The sequence below is a fragment of the Balaenoptera musculus genome, chromosome 1 (assembly GCF_009873245.2).
Source record: "Balaenoptera musculus isolate JJ_BM4_2016_0621 chromosome 1, mBalMus1.pri.v3, whole genome shotgun sequence".
Taxonomy (NCBI): domain Eukaryota; kingdom Metazoa; phylum Chordata; class Mammalia; order Artiodactyla; family Balaenopteridae; genus Balaenoptera; species Balaenoptera musculus.
Window position 1 is genome coordinate 91313793 of NC_045785.1, and position 22919 is coordinate 91336711.

Here is a 22919-nt window from a genome sequence, read left to right on the forward strand (position 1 = left end):
AATAGGAATAGAACTTGTGTTTGGTCATTCTTTCATTCATTCCTTCATTCAGTTATCATACTTACTCTTTGTATTTTTATGTCCTGCAATTACATAATAGTTGACACAGAGGTACATAATAGATATTCACTTAATTAATGAATTGGTAAATGTGTCATGTCAGGTAATGTGTAAGGTATCAGAGATACAGAGATGAGACAATCTTAGCAATAATAAAATGATAAATTACATTTATTAAGCGCTTATTATGTTTCAGGCTCTGGGTATAGCATTTTACATGCATAGATTTGATTTTCATTTTTTGTGTTTTTGGTTTTATGTTTGTTTTCTAATCCTCATAACACTCCCAAGAGCTAGGTACTAATAATCAATTCCCATCTCACGCATAAAACAATTGAAGATGGAGGAGGCTCAATAACTTGCCTAAAGTTACGCAGTACTGAGATAGGCTGAATTTGAAACTAGGCGATCTGATTCAATAATTCATACTGTTAATCGGTACTCTAGGATCTCTACTATAGTTGATAAACAGATCCATAAAGAGATTTACAATACTGCTTGATAAATTCCAGAATACATCAGCAGGATCAGAGGAGGCTTCTGTCTGAAGGAAGAGAGACTTAAGTACTGAAGTACAAAGGATTAACAGAAGTTAGGAATAAGTAGAAGTGATAAGGATGCAGTTTTAAGTGGAAAGAAATACACATACTACAAAAGGAACAAAACAGAAAACAGAGAAAACATTTCTGAGCAGCAGGGGGATTATTTAGTGAAGAGGAATAAAAAATGGATACGGAGAAGCAAAGAAGGACCCACCATAAAGAGTCAGGTGTACATTTCTAGGGAATTTAAGATTTTTTGTGAGGGCCACATGGTGTTATTGAAGCATTTAAAAACCTTTGGGATTTCTATTATAAAGAGATCACTTTGGAGCAGTGTGGACAATTTAGAAGTTATTGAGTCAGGTGAGATTGGAATTGGAAATTGCAGTAACTCAAGTAGAAGTAATTTTTATCTTTGGGCTCTCAGAATTGAACACAAGGACTGACACCTAATATGAGAACAATTCATATTCACCAAGTTGAATTAAGCCTGAGTAACCTAAGGGTCAGACAGGTTTAATTACTTGTCAAAACTTACACAGGTATCTGGTGGTAGAACTCGGACAAGTATCTAAACCAGTGCTTTCTTTTACCTTAAATACAACCAGGGAAAAATTGATTGCATATATGTCATTTGAAATAGGAGAAATTTTGCTATATGTGTTTAGAAATGTACCTGAAAATATACACAGGTGTACAGTTATGGTTATGTCTCATTTCTTGTCTTCCCTTGTTGTGTGCTTATTTTCTAAGTCCATGGCCTCAAATGTTCAAGTTCATACTTTCCCAATGATTTCTGAAGTCACTTTCCATGCTAGATACTCCTCCTATTCCCAAGTTTCTGTCTTCTAATGCCTAAGGGAAAAAAGTAGTGAAATAGAAAAATAAATCTAGGCTGGGGGAAAAATTACTACCACCACCATTAGTCATTAAGACATGCCATTAGAAATCTAATGTAAAATATACAAATATATAATTTTCCTCTTAGAAAGACTAAGAGGCATCCATTGTTATTATGCTGTGGTATGTTTTCTTTTCTTTTCTTTTTGCAGTAATTTTTTCACCCTGAAATACAGTGGTCTCTCATGAAGTACAAAGATTGACATTTCTGTGGACTTTATATGTCCAAGGACACTTCAAAGGCTAAGTAAATTCTATTTCTTATGCCATGATCACTAAATTGTAAATGCTAGCAGCTTTAGGTTTTGACAACTTTGGGCCCTTAATTTTGAATTAAGATTCTACCACCATGGTGAAATAACAGATGCTACACATTAGTAGTGGGCTAAAAAATCTATGGTATGGGATTTACCAAAACAGATTTTATGAGGATTTGGCTGGTTCTGGAGGTAGAATTTGCTTAAATATACTATAGCATGTGAAATTGTTTGAAATTAAATGTCCAATAAATTTTAATACAATTGCCTTGTTTTCACAGGCAAATTTAGGGCAATGTATTTGGAAAGAAAATTTTATAGTTTACCTAAAAATATCCAAGCGTATTATGTAACCCTTTTGGTCTTCAAGAGGCCAAAGGGTTATCTTTGCTTAGATACTTATAATCATTTTATACTTTCTCTTCTATTGACTGGTTTGAAAAAGACAAAAGAAAATTAAATTGAAAAGGAATCAAAGCACTTGTTATAACTGAGCATCAGAGACACAAGCCTAGGGTACACCTGCATAACAGTAAATGTTCTTTTGTAGTTAACGTCTGAGTTTTTCTATTTATAGAAAGATATCACAAGTCTAAACACAGAGGAAAATGGCTCACAGATCCAATAAGATTTGGATTGGATTGCACAACTTCTAGCAATATCAGGGGATTTTCATCCAATGTATTTGCCAACAAATCAATAATATGAGTAAATCCTTCTGCATTGTGGGCAATCAAATGCTCACTGACAGGTACTACTACCAAAATTAATATAATCCCAGAAGTGATCTGTCTGTGTCAAACATAATACCACTGAGGCTTAAAATTCACATGTGATAAGTTGGAGGATATTTCTTTTTTTTTTTTTTTTGAAGATATTTCTTAATAATGGTTTAAACAAAAGGAAATTAGGTGAAAATTCTGAATAAAATGTTCCCACATTTAGTGGGCTCAGTTTTAATTGCTCTTGTCTCTAGATGGTATGTTTTCTGCTGTCCATATTTCCTTACACAGTACACTCAAATAAAGTAGGAAGTATTTTTAAAATATATTACTTGTCTCACTAAAACTTATGACTTTATCTTGCACCTGTTTGTTATAAAGATTGTGTTGAGTATCAGGGCTCATTGAAATGGCTCTTACCACTCACACTTTCAGACTCAGATTAAAAGTCACCACTTCTCTGAAACCTATGAAGACTCCCCCAGGAAAATGTGACTTTCTTTTTTGTTTCTTGTAGCACTTATCACACTATTTTATAACCACTCCTTCTAGCCTCTGAGTGTAGCATAAGGATCTGGCACATATTTTACTAAGTAAACATGAATGTCATATCAAATATGCAATGGAGCATAAGAAAAACATATGCCATATAGTTTAATGGTGGTATTGTTTTCTTAAAAATATAATTTTACTTTGAAGATTAAGGTTTGACATGGAAGATAGTCAAATGCAAAGAAAAACCATGTTATAATTGTTTAAGTTGACACTTCCAGAGTTTGTCAATGTGTTAGCACTGTGGCCTACTTGCTAGGAGGATTATGAATACAATTATATAAAAGTTTTTGAGCAGCTATTACCTACCAGGCACAGTATTAGGTGCTAGGGTAATAGATGAATAAGGCAGAGTAGTTGATCTTAAGGAAATATCTATTGAGTAAAGGAGACCTCCTATTCTCAGAAGTCTTTAAGCTAGTTAGAAATATATTCTATATGTATCATTTATTTATTATTTCTATTGAATAATACTGATGCTGAAGGAAACAAAATAAGGTTAATACGACATTCAAAAAACCCATTTTTCCTCCTTAGAAAGAGAACTACAATTGTTTGGCTAGTTTGACTCAAATATAAGAACCTGGCCTAAAAATCTTTATTCATGAAGTGTAACATATATGGCATTTTAAAACTTTGGCTGGCCGTATCTGGGGGGTGGGGGGAAGAGATAGACATAGAAAGAAGGAAGATGAAGAGGATAAAGAGGAAATGGAGAAGGAAAAGGAAAAGAAAGGTAGAGCTTAGTTTTTTAAAAAAGGAAAATAATAAGAATAAGATTAAAGAGACTTGGGAGGAGAGATAAAAGGAAAGAAAAGGGGAAAGAGGAAAACAAAAAAAAAGGAAAATAGTGGATAGGAATAGTCTAATGTAGACAAAGGAGGCCAGTGCAGACACAGAAGTCAAGAAGAAGCCAAAAGAATCAGCTAAAATAGTTGATTCTAAGGTTTCTGAAGGTTGAAAAATGGGGGGTAATATATGCAGGGGACAATTACATTTGTGTGAAGGCTTTTGAGTTATTTAACTGAATTATGTGAATGTGTAACTTGGACTAAAATAAAACCTAAAATTAAAATCCTCCCTTAACCTTTAACTTTTCCATTCACCAACCCTTTCTCTGCTCCTTTTTATGACAATATACCTTAAAAGTTTTCTATAAGTACCCTTACTTCACCTATCCTATTCTTTTCTCAAACCACTTCAATCTTTAGTCTCCAGTACTCTACTGAATTGGTTCTTGTCAAAGCCAATTATGACCTGCATCTTGCCAAAATCAATGTTTCATTGCAAATCATCTTATTTGACTTATCAATAACATTTGACATAGTTGACCACTGGGTCCATTCTTGAAATGTTTCTGTGAAATCCACAGTGACATAACATTTGACAGTTTTTTGTTTTGTTTTCCTCTACTTCCCTAGTGGCTCCTTTGATGTCTCCATTGATGGTTCTTCCTTTTTTTGACAGATGTCTAAGTGCTGAAGGACTCCAGCTCTCAGCCTCTTTCTTTTCTCTTTCTAATTTTTCTCCTAAGATGATCTTTCTAGTTCCATGATTTAAATATCAGAATATGCTAATGACACTAAAGTTTATATTTCTAGAAGAGACCTCTCCTAGGCTCCAGTGCTTAATCAATACTTCCACTCTCTTTAGTAGATATATGAAAGCTAACAAGGCCAAAACACAAAAAATAATTTTCATCTTTCCTCAAACTGCTCCTGTTGAAATACACTCTTCCCAAACCTTCCCCATCCCAGGTATTGGCATAGTTATCTATCTACCTTTTTGCTCAGACAGGAGTATGAGTCATGATTCTTCACATCTCGCACCTATTCGTTCTGGATAGTCTGTCACATCTCTTCTGCCAAAATATACTCCAGATTCAAATATTTCTCACTGTTTCCATTTCTCATTGCAGTTCCATACTACTTTTGTCTAGGATTCTGAAATAGCTCCCTAACTAGAATACTTTGCTTCATTCTTGCCTAAGTACAGTCTATTCTCCACATAAAAGCCAGAAGTATCTTTCTAAAAGATCATGCCATTCCATGCATAGATGCTTCCAATGGATTTCTATTGAAATCAAACATATCCATATTAATTTACCTATTTTACATATTTCTATATAATTTGGCCCCTACCTGACTCTCTAAGCTCATTTTTACTTCTTATTCACTATGTTCATCCGATAGTTGTCTTAACCTATTTGGGATGCTATTACAGAATACCATAGACTGGGTGGCTTGTCTACTCAGTCTGTCTTGACAACAGAAATTTATTTCTCACAGTTCTGGAGGCTGGGAAGTCTAAGATCAAAGTGCTACAGATTTGAAGTCTGATGAAGGACCACTTTCTTGTTCATAGATGACTGTCTTCTCACTGTGTCTTCATATGGCAGAACGGGAAAGGGAGCTCTCTGGGGTCTCTTTTATAAAAACACTAATCCTGTTCATGAGGTTCTGCCCTTGTGACCTAATCATCTCTCAAAGGCTCCACGTCCAAATCTCATTATATTGGAGATTAGATTTCAACGCATGAATTTTGCAGACACACAATCATTCAGTCTATAGCACTGGCTTTCTTTCCACCCCTCAAACATTCAAGCTTACTCTCATTTCTGTGCCTTTGCTATTGATTCTGCTTTGAAACTTCTTCCAGTGAATGTTTACATGGTTCTCTATTTCTTATTCAGGTCTCAACAAATATCACCTCCTCAGAGAAGCATTTCGTGACTACTCTAGCTAAAGCAAATCTCTCTCCTCCCTGCCCACATCATATTCTCTATAACATTAATTCATTTTCCCCCCCAGAAACATAGTATCTTATTTTCTTAATATATGTTTCTTAATGTATTTGTAATATATTTTTTACTTATTTAAACATTTTTCTCCTCCCATTAAGATATGAGGTTACTCCCTCCATATGTTTTTATCTAAACAGTATCTGGAACAAATAGATGCTTAGGAAAAGCTTTGTTTTATAAATAAGTGAAGCTATTGTTTTAATTCTTCCACATGAAAGGAGAATTCAAAAAGTCCTTAGGATGTCTTGAAAAAGTGTATAACTCTCTCAATGCATCTCTTTTCAGTCCCCCTTAAAAATCCTGGACTCTCACAATACTAAACCACTTGTAGGCCACTGAGGTAAAATGTTGGCTCATACCCCTTAAAAATTTTTGCAGGGGACATTCCTGGCAGTCCAGTGGTTAGACTCTGCAGTTCCACTGCAGGGGATGCAGGTTCGATCCCAGGTTGGGGAACTACGATCCTGCATGCTGCTCAACATGGCCAAAAATTAAAAAAGAAAAGAAGTATTGAAGTATGGTTGATTTACAATGCTGTGTCAGTTTCAGGTGTACAGCAAAGTGATTCAGGTCTATATATACAAATATATACATACATCTTTTTCAGGTTCTTCTACATCATAGATTTTTACAAGATACTGAATACAGTTCCCTGTGCTATAAGTAGGTCCTTGTTGTTTATCTATATTATATATAGTAGCGTGTAGATGATATGTTAATCCTAAACTCCTAATTTATCCCTCCCCCTCCTTTCCCCTTTGGTAACCATGTTTGTTTTCTATTTCTGAGAGTTTATTTCTGGTTTGTAAATAAGTTCAATTATACCCTTTTTTTCTTTAGATTCCCCATATAAGTGATATCATATGATATTTGTCTTTCTCTGTCTGACTGGCTCATACCTCTATACATTTGTAAGTAGTTGTTATTCCTTTTACCTAGGGTTCTTTTTCCTTCACTTCATGAAGAATTCCAACCTGCCTCCACAAAAGTATTACCTCCTGAAATAATTTGATACTTCCTCTTTCCCTACCCTATGACTAGATTTAGTCTTTGTCTCTCCTGCACTGTCTTAGCACCCTTTACATATCCCTAGTATCCAACATTCGTTACATTGTTTTGTCACTTTTTGCTTCATTTTATGACTTTTTAGATTGTGAAATCTTGGAGGATGCATATTTTTATCTTGTTTACATTTGTATACCTAGAATTTATAACTGTGTATACATACTGTATAATTCAGTATGTAATTACGTACTATGTAATACAGAGCTGATTGAACCTCTCTAGAGAGAATGTGTTTTCATGCAATCTATACAGCGTTAAATCAGAATTCAATATATCTTTGTATTATTAAATGGCAATTATGATTTCTATAATGATAGTGAACTATTTAGATTTTACTGAAGATTAAGTGAGAAGGTAGAAGTTACATCATATAGTATGTATTAATTTTTCTCCAAACATCTTTATCATCTGTTTCTTCCCAGAGTAACTTCTTGGTTACGAATTCTTTCTTAATCTTTTCCCTACTCTCTCTCCAAACCTCACTGGCTCTAACCTTTCATACTACTGACACTTTCTCTCTTCTTTTTTTAAGCAGCAAATAATTTAGCTTTAACTTTGCTTCTTTACTCTTATATCCTAATTCCCACTATGCCATGCCAGCAATAAAAAATATTCACATTCCTTAAAAATCTGTGTATTTTAAATAAAAACAAGATTGTCCTTATCACCAGGATTTTTCTTTCTTTTCTATTTTTTTCTTTCATTCTAATAAATAATTAAAATGCTGTTAGAGGTATGAGTAATTATATATTCATTTTGCATGTTGTCCTTAATGGATTCTTTAGATGTCAGGTCTACTTGATCTTCTAATGTCAATAACTGCTGACAACTAGAACCATCCTCAGTGGATCTTGTGTAGTTGGGATATAGGATATGTTGTATGAGAAAGAAACCCACATAACAGTGGCTTAAATGAGATAGAAATATCTTTTCCTTTCATGTAATGAAATGGAAAATAGAGATTAAAGTCTGGTTTGGCAGGTATGCTCCATAAAGTTTTCTAAGGGCCTTGCATTTACTATGCTATTGCTTCATGATAGAAAATTGCCCTTATCCTGCAAAAATAAGAATAGCACAAATAACAAGTGTATCCTTTTTGTGAACAATTTGAGAGTAAATTGCGTACATCATGGCCTTCACCCCTAAAAACTTCAGTGGGATTTCTTAGTAATAAAGATATTCTTGTTTATAACCACAAAAAGAAAAGAAAAAAAAAAAGAAAACTGCCCTTATCTTGTATGGTCCCAAATGTATCATCATCACATTCACATTCCAGGCAATGGAATGGAGGAAAGAATGGAGCAAGAAATTCATACCCCTTCCTTTAAAGGGTAAAATTCAGAAGTGCTCACATTACTTTTGCAAACATCGCATTGCCCAGAATTTAATCATCACTCTAAACTTAGCTGCAAGAGAGGCTGGGAGATTTAGACTTTGTTCTAGTCAGCCCTTGGTCTAATTAATGTATACTTAAAAATGATTAAGGTAGTAAATTTTATGTTATATGTATTTAACCACTATAAAAAAAGAAATCTTTGCCTAAGACAAAGTCAGAAAGATTGTATCTTGTATTTTCTTCTAGAAGTTGTACAGTTTTAGGTTTTACACTTGGGTCTATGATATAGTTCGAGTTAATTTTTTCACATGATGAGATATATGGGTCAAGGTTCACTTTTTCAGTTTATGGGTATCTAATTTTTCCAGCATCATTTGCTGAAATGTTTGTGCTGTTTTTATAAATAGAATATTTTTACATTTTTGCTCAATTAAGCATATCAATCTTAAAAAATCATTCTCTATTACAAATCTGTACAAGTATGGTCATTTTTTTGATATTTCATGTTAAAAAGTATAGAGTGTTTTACGCCTACATGCTTATAGTTGTTACCTCTAAGTTGTGAGGTTGTAGATGATTTTATTTTCTTCTCTTTGTTTATGTTAATATATTTGTTTTCTAAAAAAGGCATGGTTAATTGAGAAGTAAAAAAATTATTATTATTATTAGAAGTACATTTTGACTGTAGGTGTACATCCATAGAATAAAATTAAAAACTGGAAAAAATAAAAATAAATAAAAATTAGGGATTCTTGTACTATGACAGAGAAGGGAAGATTGGACACTGGCTGAGGACAATTGGCATTTTTTTTTTGCCACACTCTCCTGCTTCTTCAAGATATATCCAGCCTGGGACTTCCCTGGTGGCGCAGTGGTTGAGAATCTGCCTGCCAATGCAGGGGACACGGGTTCGAACCCTGGTCTGGAAAGATCCCACATGCCGCGGGGCAACTAGGCCCATGAGCCACAATTACTGAGCCTGCGCGTCTGGAGCCTATGCTCCGCAATAAGAGAGGCCGCGATAGTGAGAGGCCCACGCACCGCGATGAAGAGTGGCCCCCACTTGCCGCAACTAGAGAAAGCCCTCGCGCAGAAACGAAGACCCAACACAGCCATACAAAAAAAAAAAAAAGATATATCCAGCCTGATAGATAAATGGGCAAAAATTATGAACAGTTTATAGAAGATATAAAAAGACCCTCAGACATATAGAGAGATGTTCGATTTCACTCATAATCAGAGACATATAATTAAATTTTAAGTGAAGGAAATAATGTCAGTAAAAATGCTGGTGTAGATATCTCCAAAAGCTGTCAGAATCAACACTGTTAAAATTCTGAAAAAATAGGTAAAGGTCCACATCAACCAAACAAAGGTTTAATGAAGAAAGAGGAAGCCAAGATATGGCAGAAGACCTTTGTGTCATTTTACTTGTCCTTGCACCACCTCCTTCCTTGGGTCTACTGGGGTCTTGAAGATGGCAGTTAATCTTCCTAGTGTTGAATCCTGCTTCCTTATTCCAGAGACAGCATAGCAGACCTTCTCAAAGAATTGTGTTTCTCTGTTTGATCTGTCTGAGGGCTACTTAAAGGACTGATGCAAGGCACCTGTCTTTGATTTTCCTAAGTAGAACACCCTCAGGTCACAGAGGAACTTTCTCAAAAACATTGAAAGGAAAAGAGAAAACCTGTTTCCATCTGGAGCAAAATATAAAAGCTAGGAAGAGATATTCTTTGGAAAATTAGGGCAGTGAAAAGTTTCCTTGGGTATTTAAATACTAGGGGATTTAGAAAGCCATGTCCATGTCATGGGCAGGACTCATGTTCAGGAAAGACCTTGAGAAGACCTTAAGTTTTCACCTCTGGCTCAGTAAAAGCTGTAAGTGAAGGCTAAAGCATAATTGTAAACAGGCTGGCTAAACATTAAACAAGTACACCAACATCGAGCCAATTTGCAAAGACTAGAAGAGTTTTTTTGTTTATTTGTTTCTTGTTTTTTTAACTCCAGGTGTTCAAGGAAATTTCTGTCAAAACTCTAACTTAACCACAAGTTAAAGGAGCAGAGATCTCAAAGACCACACATGGCAAAGAATACAACCTTTACAAATAATACTTTAGAACTCATTAAACAAAGAGGTATAATACACATAGCAATAAAAACAAACCATGAGGACAAGAATATTATAATCTCCAGAGTTACTACATTATAATATGTCAAATTGTGCAATTTTCAACCAAAAATTATAGAGTATGCAAAGAAATAGGAAAATATGATCTATTCACAAGAGAATTTAATAGAAACTGTCCCTAAGGGAGTAGACACATTGGACTTACTCAGTGTTAACTATGATAAATGAGCTAAAGGAAGCCAGGAGAAAGATGTCTTAACAAATGGAGAATATCAATAAAGGGGTAGAAAATATAAAAAAGAAAAAAACATTTCTAGAGCTGAAAAGTATATTAACTAAAATGAAGAAATCACTTGAGCTTTTCAACAGCATATTTGAGCAAGCAGAATAGAATTGGCAAACTTGAAGACTGAAATTATCCACTCTGAGGAGCAGAAAGAAAAAAGAATGAAGAAAAATGAACAGAATTTAAGATACCTGTGCAACACCACCAAGTGTACCAACATAAACATAATGTGAGTCCCAGAAAGAGAGAAGAGAGCAAATGTCAGAAAGAATATTTGAAAATATAATAGCCTAAAACCTTCCAAATTTGATAAAAGACATGAACCTTTATACCTAAGAAGCTCAGCAAATTCCAAGAAGGATAAACACAAAGAGATCTATACCAAGGCATTTTATAATCAAACTGTTGAAAGACAAAGAGAGAATCCTGAAAGAAGCAAGAGAGAAGCAATTTGTCATACACAAGGAATCCTCAATAAGAGTAATAGCCAATTAAACAGCAGAAACCATGAAGGTCAGAAGGCAGTGGAATAACATATTTAAAGTGCTGAAAGAAAAAAATGAATTCCATATGTGGCAAAACTATCTTTCAAAAATGAAGAAGAAACTAAGATATTTCCAGAAAAATAGAAGCTGAGGGTGTTAGTCCCTGATAGACTTGCCCTATAAGAAATGCTAAAGAAAGTACATCAGGATGAAATAAAATGACATTGGACAGCCATGTGAAGTCATATGAAGCATAAAGAACACTGGTACAGGTAACTACGTAACAAATACAAAACCAGTATTATTGTATTTTTCAACTCCCTTTTCTTTCCCTATGTGATTTAAAAGGTAAATGCATAAAACATTAATTTAAAATCTATGTTAATGGGCAACAATGCATATAGATGTAATTTGTGACAACAGCGATATAAATGGGAAGGGACAGAGCTGTATAGGAGCAGATTTTGTACACTATTGAAGATAAGGTGGTATTAGTACAAAATAGATTGTAATAAGTTTAAAAGATTAATTGTAGTCCTCAGGGAAACCAATAAGAAAATAACTTAAAAAAAAGAAAAGGAAATGAAAACAGAATAAAAATTGTACACTATAAAGAATCAAGAATCAAATAAGGGCAAATAAGGCACTAATGGAGGAAAATGAAAAACAACAACAAAGACACAACCAAAACAAACAGCAAATGGCAGAGATTCTTTCTTATCCCTAATTACTTTAAGTCTAAATGGATTAAACTGTCCAATTAAAAGGCTAAAATTGTCAGAATAAATTTTTTATAAGTATGATCCAACTACATGTTGTCTACTAGAGACTCACTTAAAATAAGTTAACTGGCATCTGTTCTACAATAAAGAGATCTAAGAGACACAATAAAACAAAAAGCCATGTAAAAAATTTGTTTAGATCTTGATTTCAAGAAAGCAACTGTATAAATACGTTTTAAAACAACTGAATGAAGTTTGATTATGGAAATCTGATTATGATATTAGAGGATACTAAGGAATATCATTACTTTTTCTGGTCATAATAACTCTGTAGTTTTGGGAAATGCTATTAAATCACTTAGGGGGGAAATTACAAGATACTTAGGAATTGCTTTAAAACACTTTGTAAGGAAGAAAATGATAAAGAGGGATAAAGCAAATATGGCAAAATATTGATAATTCTTCTTTATTGGTGATGGGTATATGAGGTTCATAATAATACTATTTTTACTTTTTACTGTATTTGAATTATTTTAAAACACTTAGTCTGTGATTACTTCTGACCCCCCCCCCCACTGATTTTATCCTAGTATAAGTCATCACCATATCTCATTGGCATTATTGCAATGGTCTGTAATATTGTGTTCCTGTATCTACCAATGCCCACTTAAATCTGTTTTCAGGCAGAGAAATCCTTTGCTGTAGAAATGAAAATGAATACAACCTTTGATTATAACTATTCCTTGACTCCCCATGCCCCTCAGAGTAAAAGCCAAAGTTCTTGCAATGTTCTAAAGGACTTTCCATGACTTTGCTCTCCTTAAGTCTCTAACCCCGCCTCCACTGCTCCTCTCCCTCCAGGGCTCCAGTCACACTAGTCTCCCTCCTCAAGCCAAAAATGCCCCCACCCTAGGGCCTCTGCTCTAGCAGCTTCCTCTTCCTATCATCTGTATAGCTAACTCTCTCACTTTCTTTAAGGTTTTGCTCAAATGTCATTTTCTTAATGAAATCAATGGTGACCTTACTTTATCCTGTCACAATTAAAATTACAACCTGCCCCTTCCCACTTCAGACACACTCCACCTCCTCAACCTGCTTTATTTTTCTTCATAGCATTTACCACTTTTGCATATATGTTTTTCTAATTTATTTTGCTAATTTATAATTATCTGTGTCTCTCTGATGGAATGGAAGCTCCATCAGGGCAGGGAGTTTTATGTATTTATTTGCTTGCTAATTTGTTTAATGCTATATTCCAAGTGCCTAAAATAGTACATGGAGCATTGTAGGCAATCAATAAGTATTTGGGGGGAGAATGAGTGAATGAATTTTTAAACCAGTGGTAAAATTACGTTTGAAGCATTAAATATGACTGTGTGTATACAAGTCACACTACAATAAAAATTCAACAAATGTCAATTTAGATAAAATATGGAATTTGAAGTTGGTTGTTAGTTTACAAAGTTTTTATTGCTTTTTTTTACCCATCTAGAGTAGTTTGATACTCTCCAGCTAAAAGAGCACAAACATTGTAATTAATGCTATGATTTTAGTTTAGTTTTGAGTGAGACAATAAGTAGAACTTTGACATTTGTCAAAATACATGTTAGGTTTTTTTAAAATATATATTTGTTGCTGTCCAAGGAATGATTATTAGCAAAGAATGTTAATTTTTTGAGAGTAATTATTATGATAGGTGCTACAGGATATATCAGAAATAAATTTTTATTAAAATTGATAAAATCACCTTTTATAACTCACCTTTTCCAAGAGAAAAAACTAGATAGATGAAAGTTTATTTAAAAGCTATGTTTAATCCTCATATCTTCTCAGTGTGATACCATACCTCTTGCTCGTTGAGAAGAATTCACCTGCAGTCACTATTAAATGAAAGAAAAAGAAGAGCTACCTTTGAAATTGGAAACAAAATTTAAAGAGTCTAAAAAGGAGGAACATGTACTGTGCTTATCTATTTGCATAAAAAATTTAAAAACATTAGATAAAGTAAAGAAAGTTGAAAAGAGAAAGTGGAGTAAGTAAAGCTTGCAGGAATTTTTCCCATTGATTCTTTGACGAGTTGTGAAACTACTGAGAAGGATGTGAAAGAAGAGGTCCAAAATAATGTTTACTGGTTTTGACTAACCAACTAACTGAATGAATGATAAAGGAATGAAATGGAAAATTCAGGGAAATATATACATTTTATACCTTGATTTCAACAAGCCATTTGACTCTCTGTCACAATATCTTTATGACCAAAAGGGAGAAACTTGGACCAAATACAAACACATTTGGGTACATTTTAACTGGTTGAGCAAATATACCTAATGCTTATTGATTAATGGATTAATGCAAGCTTTAATTACATAAACGGTGCTCTTTGGTTTTTGGTATATTAACTCAGATGAATAATAATAATGCCTGGGGCTTCCCTGGTGGAGCAGTGGTTGAGAATCTGCCTGCTAATGCAGGGGACACGCGTTTGCGCCCTGGTCTGGGAAGATCCTCTATGCCGCGGAGCAGCTGGGCCCGTGGGCCACAACTACTGAGCCTGCGTGTCTGGAGCCTGTGCTCCACAACAGGAGAGGCCACGATAGTGAGAGGCCAGCGCACCGCGATGAAGAGTGGCCCCCGCTTGCCGCAACTAGAGAAAGCCCTAGCACAGAAACGAAGACCCAACATAGCAATCAATCAATCAATCAACCAATCAATCAATCAATCTTTAAAAAAGAAATAATAATAATAATGCCTGACATTGCATAGCATTTTATAGTTCACAAAGAGCTCATTTGTGAGCTCTCATTTAATCCTCATCATAGCCTTGTGCTGAAGGCTGGGACAATGTGATTATCTTTCTTTAACTAGATATGGAAACTGATTTTCAAACTGATTTTATTTTTCTAATAAAGTGATTATCTTTATTTAAGTAAATATGGGTAAATGATTTGCCTAAAGACATATGGGAATACATATGCTTATTAATAAAAAAAGCTAAGAGAAATAACTAACAATTTGGATAAAATAATACAGATTCAAAAACATCCTCAAAGTGGATGTATAGAACAAATCTAACAAGAAAAACAAATTAAAATAACTATAAACACATGAAATAAACTGGGTTTTCTCTTTTGAGCATTTATCTCAGTTTGTAATTGTATATTTATTGTTGTGACTGCTTTATTAATGTTTGACTGTTTCTAGAGACTGTATGGTCATCAGAGTGTCTGTGCTCAGCAATACATCTCCAGAACCTGGGGTAGTGCTTGGCACTAGTAGTTATACAACTAATAATTAAATAAATTCAGCACAAAGGTTATAAAAATGTCAAGTATAAATTTCACAATCAAAAGACATATCTTGAGGGCTTTATATCAGAAAGTAAAATAAGGTTTTAGTTGACAGAACAAAAACATAAAAGAATATGCATTGTAATCTTAGCCTATGCAACTGTGCATGATTTTAAGCTCTACTCATAATCAGGGTAATGGCCAACCAGATTGTGTGCAGAAGATTGTGTGCATATTGGAAATTGCTGGAGAATATTCTAGAATTTAACTTAAACATTTCTTTTGTTAAAATAATTTTTAAACATTTGTAGGAAGGTAATGTGTAAGAAACAGGTATATAACTAATAGTTCCAAGGTGAAAGTAGGGCCAACGAATAGATTGTCTAGAGAGGCAGTTTTGTTCTCTATAAAAATAAAATTTTATAAGATATAAAAATAGAACAACCCAACACTATAAGAAATGGTCTTGTGAAGTAAGGGAATCTGAGTCATTGGGAGTATTTAAACAGATCTGGATAAACTTGCCAAAATCATGACAGAGAACATTTATTTTCTTGGATAAAAATTTATTAGATTCTGTTTTACTATAACATATTCCTAATTAAATTGGTCATATTGTCCTTGAATATTATTACCAGGCACTGGAGAAAACATACACACTATATATATATATTTTTTTATTTTGACCAATTTACCTGATTTTTGGCACCAGGCATTATATTTAAACTCTTGCCTTCATAACAAATAAGATTTAGTTCTTGTTATTACTGTCAACTTTAAAAATATTCAGGTTTTAAACAAAAGGGAATTGTATCAGATAGCTATTTATTAAGTTAAAAAAATTTTAAACTATTCAAATGTGTATGCATAAAGGTATTTTCAAAGGCTAATATTATATAAAATAGGTTTCAGATGAAAACAAACAGAAAAAAATTTCTCATTCTTCCAGAGAATACTCTTCTCTATGTTTGGAAATTTATAAAAGGAATTTTGTGATTTTAAGAGTTAGAGTTATATCTGTTAGATTTTAGCTTTTGGATGCATGAAGTGGGGCATTGTCTCAATACTGGTGATGCTAGCTTTTGCTTTGCTGTTCAGAATCACACTTTGCAAGCACATCCATTAAGAGATTCTTCCTAAAGTATATCTAAAAGGCTAAATGCTTCCTGCTGTGCTGAGTATATTAATTTCCATTATCTTCTAGTACCTTCCTCTTGGTAATCATCTGCAGACAACCACCTGCAGAAGAGCAGCTCTATGTTTATGTATAAATAAAATAGGTTATATATGTGCTTTTCTATTTTTCTCCACAAAAAAAAGTGTTTTACTCCTGCTGTTCAACACATTTTGATGTGCTGTTCTATAAATTTAAAGCAAGGTTAAAAAGAAAATTAAACAAGATTCATCTGGCAGCATTGCAAGTTAGTATCATACACCTGGCACATAGATTCCAAAGCAAAGTGATTCTTTGGGAAAGAACTGCTTGATAAACAGGAGAACTAAAAAAAGGATGAACAGATGACAGTGCATTGAAAATTAGATAAAAGCCTGCAATGTGATATTGCAGGAAGTTGTGGAGATGTAATGAGACAAGACAGAGCAAAGGGAAAACTAGACAGAATAAGGAGAAAAATTCCTAAGTGTGAGCTATTTTACAGTGCCAAATAGCTTCTCAAGAAATAGTGGAAACTCTGTCCCTTGAATAATTTCAAAGTAGAGTAGGAAATTGGACTGAGAATATAAAGTGGTGACAAAACTTTAATGACTGAAGAATAAGGTGATGAAATAAAGAAACAAAGAAATACAAATTCAAAGAGTTAGGTGATTTTGAACATGATGGTTTTGTTAAGTTTCTCTCTCATTAACAACAATAATAATTGTAATATTTAAAATTTATGAAAGATTTTTATAAATTCCTAAAAACCATAACTAATCAAAAAGAATACAATTTAATCTTTGTAGATATGTTGAAAACTAAGACTTACACTTGAGCCTCTGATGAGACTGCAGCCCCTGCTGATACTTGGATTGCAGCTTTATAAGAGCCTGAACAGAGGATGCAGTTGAGCTGTGCCCTGACTCCTGACCCATGGAAATTGTGAGATAATAAATGTATATTTTTTAAGTGGCTAAGATTGTTTATACAGCAATAGAAAACAAACACAGGCATCAATGTTTAAAACAAGAAAATGTTACTTAAAAGATTGTATAAAGAATATTTAACTAATATAATATTGAATTGAAATGAATGATGCCAGAAAACTGCTTGCCCTCATATTTGCACCTGCTAGTAACTTTATAGTCTAAGCCCTTTTGCAGAGCACAGTTTTCATTTCCATCTCATTTAAATTGGGACTGGTGCCTCTTATCTGTTTTTTAAAAATCTTGCTTTAGACTTTGGGAAAAAAAAAAAAAACAATACAAGGACTGATTCTATCTTTAGATTAAAAATGGATGCAAGTTATTAATCAGTAATAATCAGAGGATAATTTAGGAGAATTTCAAGTTTTCTCTTTGTTCTAAGTATTATCAAAATGTGCCTTAAAAATGCCCTGTTAATAAAGGCTGTATATGAAAAGCTTACAGCTAATATTGTAAACAATGGGGAAAAACTGAAAACTTTTTCTCTAAGATCAGGTTGGTCACTCTTGACACTTCTATTCAACATAGTACCAGAAGTCCTAGCCACAGCAACTAGGCTAGAAAAAGAAACAAAATTCACCTAAGATGGAAAAAAGAAGTAAAATCGTCCCTATTTGCAAATGACATGCTCTTGTACATAGAAAAACCCAAAGACTCCACAAAAAAATGTTAGAACTAATAAACTAATTCAGTCAAGTGATGGGATACAAAATCAACATACAAAAATCAGTAGTATATTATACATTAAAAATGAACTATCTGAAAAGGAAACTAGGAAAGCAATTTCATTTACAATACTACCAAAAAGAATAAAATGCTTAGGGATAAACTTAATTAAGGAAGTAAAAAACTTAAACACTGAAAATTACAAAACACTGATGAAAGAAATAAAAGAATATACAAAAAAAAAAAAAATGGAAAGATGTCTTGTGTTCATGGATAAGACAATATTGTTGAAATATCCATACTACTTAGTGGTCCAGATTTAATGCAATCCCTATCAAAATCCCAATGGCAGGTTTTTTAAAATTTTTTAACAGAAATAGAAAAAAATCCTAAAATTCATATTGAACCACAAAGATTCTGAATAGCAAGGAAAATCTTGGGAAGGAAGAACAAAGCTGGAGACATCACAGTTCCTGATTTCAAGCTATATCATAAAACTACAATAACCAAAACAGTATGGAACTGGCATAAAGACAGACATGTAGACCAACAAAACAGAATAGACAGCCCAGAAATGAATCCATGCATACATGGTTGATTGATCTTTGACAAGAGAGGCAGAAATGCACAACGGGGAAAGGATTGTCTCTTCAACAAATGGTACTGGGAAAACTGGATATTCATAGGCAAAAGAATGAAATTTGACTCATCTTACATCATACAAAAAAGTCAACTCAAAATAGATTAAAGACCTAAATGTAAAACCTGAAACTGTAAAATTCCTAAAAGAAAACACAGGAAAAACCTTCATGACATTGGTCTTGGCAATGATTTCATGGAGATGACACTAAAACCACAGATAACAAAGCAAAAATAAAAAGTTGAACTACATCAAATTAGAAACCTTCTGCACAGCAAAAGAAACAATCAGCAAAGTGAAAAGGCAATGAATGGGAGAAAATATTCACAAACATTATATTGGATAAGGGATTAATTTCCAAAATATATAAGGAACTCCTATAATTCAATAGTAATAAATAAATAAATAACCTTATTAAAAAATGGGCTAAGACTTGAGTAGACATTTATCCAAAGAAAACATCCAAATGGCCAACAGGTAAATGAAAAAATATTCAATACACTAGTCATCAGGGGAATGCAAATCAAAACCACAGTGATGTATCACCTCACATCTGTTAGGATGGCAAATATTTAAAAAAAAAAAGACAAATTTTGGTGAGTATGCAGAGACATGAAAACCCTTGCACACCCTTGATGGGAATGTAAAATGATGCAGCCACTATGGACAACTGTATAGTGATTCTTCAAAAAGTTAAAAATAGAACTACCACATGATTTAACAATCTCACTTCTGGGTGTTTACCCCTGCCCCCACCAAAAAAAAAAAAAAATCAGAATCTTTCCAATGTTTTGCATGCCAATGTTCACTGAAGCACAATAGCCAAGGTGTGAGAACAACATATATATTCATGAATGGATGAATAGATAAGGAAAGTGAGGTATACACATGCAATGGAATATTATTTGGTCTTAAAAATGAAGGAAATCCTGCAGTATGCAACAACATGGATGAATCTTGAGGACATTTTACTAACTGAAATAAGCCAGTGCAAGAATGACAAATACTGCCTGATTCCACTTATATGAAGTATCAAATATCATTAAACTCATAGAATCAGAGGGTAGAATGGTGCTTGCCAGAGGCTGGGGCATGAGAAACTGAGAGTGTTGCTAATCAACAGGCATAAAGTCTCACTTATGCAAGATAAATAAGTTCTAGATATTTGCTGTACAACATTGTCCCTACAATTACCAGTATTTTATTGTCACTAAAAAATTTGTTAAGATGGCAGATCTCTTTCTAAATGTTCTTACCATAATAAAATAAAATTTTAAAAGAGTTTTCAATTAATAAAGCAAATAATTTTAATAGGAAAAATGCTCAGTCAATTTGTATTGCTATTAAATAATTAAAATTAAACGTTCACTTGCTCTGTTTTTATCCAAACTAAAAGACTAATTATTTTACTCATTAAATTATATCTTCTTACTTTCTTGTCTGTGAAAAAATAATAATCTGTATTTTTGTCTAGGTGACTGTGATTTCCACTGCTACTCTTACCAAAGAAAATCATTCACTCTATGACTCTAAAATGTAAGCAAATGTTGCATAATGTTCTTTGCACTTTGTTAATATTAATAATAACAATGATAATGACAGTCACCATTTATTAAGTATTTACTTAGTGTTAGTCCTATGAGATTTTTGTATTTTATCTAATCCTTACATACAATCAATGAGGTGGAAAATATTAGCTTTTTTATCATCTGAGGAAATGGAGGCTTAGAAAATTTAGGTAACTTATCTAAGAACATACATTTTACTAAGTGTAGACCCAGGAATTTGAATGAGGTTCTTTAGATATGATGCAATATGGAGTGATTCTGATAATTATAGGAATTTCTCCAAAAAACTGCTATTGTCTATATAAAAAATACTTAAAAAAATAGTATAGAAACAAAATAAAAATTTTATGTATCAAGACACTAAAGATAACTCAATAGAATATTCATGAACAAGTGAGGGCAAAGTAGGATTTAAACAGATGCATTTTAATCCCAGTTCCATTCATAGTCAAACTTACAGAAGTGCTATCTGCACTGGAAGTTTTTGCTGTTAAACAGTCCATTCAGTCTTCAACCCACTGTAATATGGCTTGTTGCCTTTCTTTCTTCTGAAATTTCAGTAATTGAAATCATCTATGAATTCCTAATTCCAAATCGAGTGAAAATTTGCCCTTGTTATAGCCATGTTCTCTTAAATATTTGACACTGTTGACTACTCCTAATTGAAATTTTCTCCTTCTTTGGTTTTCATGACACTAATTATTCCAAATTTCCTTTTATTTCTGTGGCAGTCCTTGCTCACATGTATGTGTTCACCTTCTTTTGCCCAACATTTAAATATTAGTGTTATCCAGAGTTCTATCCTCAGCTTTATCTTCCTCTCCTCTATAATTTCTTCCTGGAAGATGATGTCCAACCCTTGCCTTCAGCTACTACTTGACTACTAAAGATACCCAGTCACATTCTGTGCTCTAAATTCATATAGCCAAAGCTTACTCAAAATCTATTCATGGACATTACTTAACTGAACTCATGATCTCCTCTGTACCCGGCAACATATTTCTGGATCTCTTTATTTCATTTTATATTTAGTGTTTAGTATGGGGCTCAAAAATGTGTACTGCATGATGGAATTACATACTTTTAAAGGTGTTTGTTCAATCTGGAAAATGAGTAACGATTGCCAGATTTTTTTTTAAATTGAGAATACTCCTTTCAGAGTAATAAGTAGTAACCTTACACACTTCAAGGATTACTTATATATCTGCTCAAAATGAGCAGTTATTTCTTCTCAGAGTAACTTCAAGTAAAATTATTAAGAGGAAAGTATTTTTGGTTTCCTTTTCTTCTCTTCTCTGAAAATTAGACTTTTCTTTTAGTGTTCACATATCCAGGAACACAATGCTCTCAAAAGATCCCTTAACCATTATGATAAAGTGTACTAGTTAGTTATTGCCATAATACTGCTATATAACAAATTACACAGAAATGTAAAATAACTTTTTCATCAGTCACCTTTCTGCAGATTGGTTGGAGCAGGCTCATTTTGCCTGAGTTCAGCCTGATTTGGCTTCAAGCTGAGGTTGAGTTCAGGTCTGCTCCACATGTTTTTATTCCTCCTTGGACTAGTAGGCTGATCGGGACATGTTAATTTCATGGCAATATGCCATAGTTGAGGTGATATATAGAGTCTCTGAGTGTGGGGAGAAGAAGAAAAAAATGCTTAATGTTGATGTTAAAAACCCTTCACAGAGGAGGTGACATTTGATCTGGGTATTAAAGGATGGGAAATTAAAATTAGCCAATCAGAGAATGAGGGAAGAACTTTCCAATTATTGATAATGAGGCATAAGATTATTTATATTAGCTTAAAATGATTTATTATACTATCTGAGAGAAGAAGGTTTGAGTTTTAGCAAAAGTATGAAAGCTGAAATCCCAACTTAGAGAAATGACTACTACAGAATTTTACAAACTCAGGCAAGTGGACCCTCCTGGCAGTAAGATAATGCGTGTTAGAAAGGCTGTAACACATTGAATTGGACAAACTAGCAATCAAAGGCAAACTAGCTACTTAGGACCTAATAAATCTTACTGGTGTGTTTGGTTTAACCTGAATACAGTTCTTTGAAAATTTGAACTAATGATTTGAAATAGGGCAGTTTTACATAAAGATTCAAATCTTTGACAATGTCGAGTTTGTAGTCCAACATGAGAAGTGTTGTCTAGAGCTGCATGATGGGTCCTTTGTTAAGAGGGATGTATACTTTCCAAGTTAGTTCCGACTCCATGGAACCTTATCGTCTCCTTTTCCCAGAGATGGATTGTCAGTTGCCATTTATCATTAAGCATGGACTATTTGTTTTTTCTGGTAAAAGAGAAATATTTATCTGTATTCTATCAATAATTGATGAATGAAAGATATACCAAAAGAGACACGTGTTTCAAGAAAAATGGGAGAAAGCATATTTGTAAGGACTATTTCTCTGTTTAATATGCAAGTGAGATGCTATTTTAGAAGATGATGATAATAAGAAGCTATTAATAGGAGGCTTTCCAAAAGCTGTGCAACCCTAGTTTTATGTTTTTTGCTGGTGCTGCTGCCACCAATATTGTATCTCATCTTCAGGATAATTTATCACAATGCAGGGTCAAAAAGTTCCCAGCAATTAGCCACCCCAAACTCTGAGAATCTCAAATCCTAATGTAAAAACTATGTTATTATCCTCTTTGAGTCCACCTCCCTCCTAGAAGCTACCTGTGTTGAATTAGTAGTCTATTCAAACAAGAAAGGAACTCAGTATGGACTGTTCTAGGC

At 33.5% G+C, this 22919-nt stretch overlaps 2 long non-coding RNA genes across 9 annotated transcripts in view; one reads left to right on the plus strand and one right to left on the minus strand.

The window, feature by feature from the left end:
- LOC118906249 overlaps positions 1-22919 on the plus strand; it is a 64383-nt gene that overhangs the window by 41072 nt on the left and 392 nt on the right. For 7 of the 8 annotated variants that reach the window (XR_005022458.1, XR_005022469.1, XR_005022464.1 and 4 more), the window contains 2 exons: positions 1655-1749; positions 20068-20129. This is a non-coding gene — a long non-coding RNA (uncharacterized LOC118906249). Of the gene's footprint in view, positions 1-1654; positions 1750-6443; positions 6501-20067; positions 20130-22919 lie in introns of those variants that run through there. The other variant, XR_005022466.1, reaches the window with a different exon arrangement.
- LOC118906264 lies at positions 214-21024 on the minus strand. Its single transcript, XR_005022470.1, has 3 exons — positions 20620-21024; positions 13620-13738; positions 214-1457 (listed from the first exon to the last, which is right to left on the minus strand). It is a non-coding gene; the product is annotated as an uncharacterized LOC118906264 (long non-coding RNA).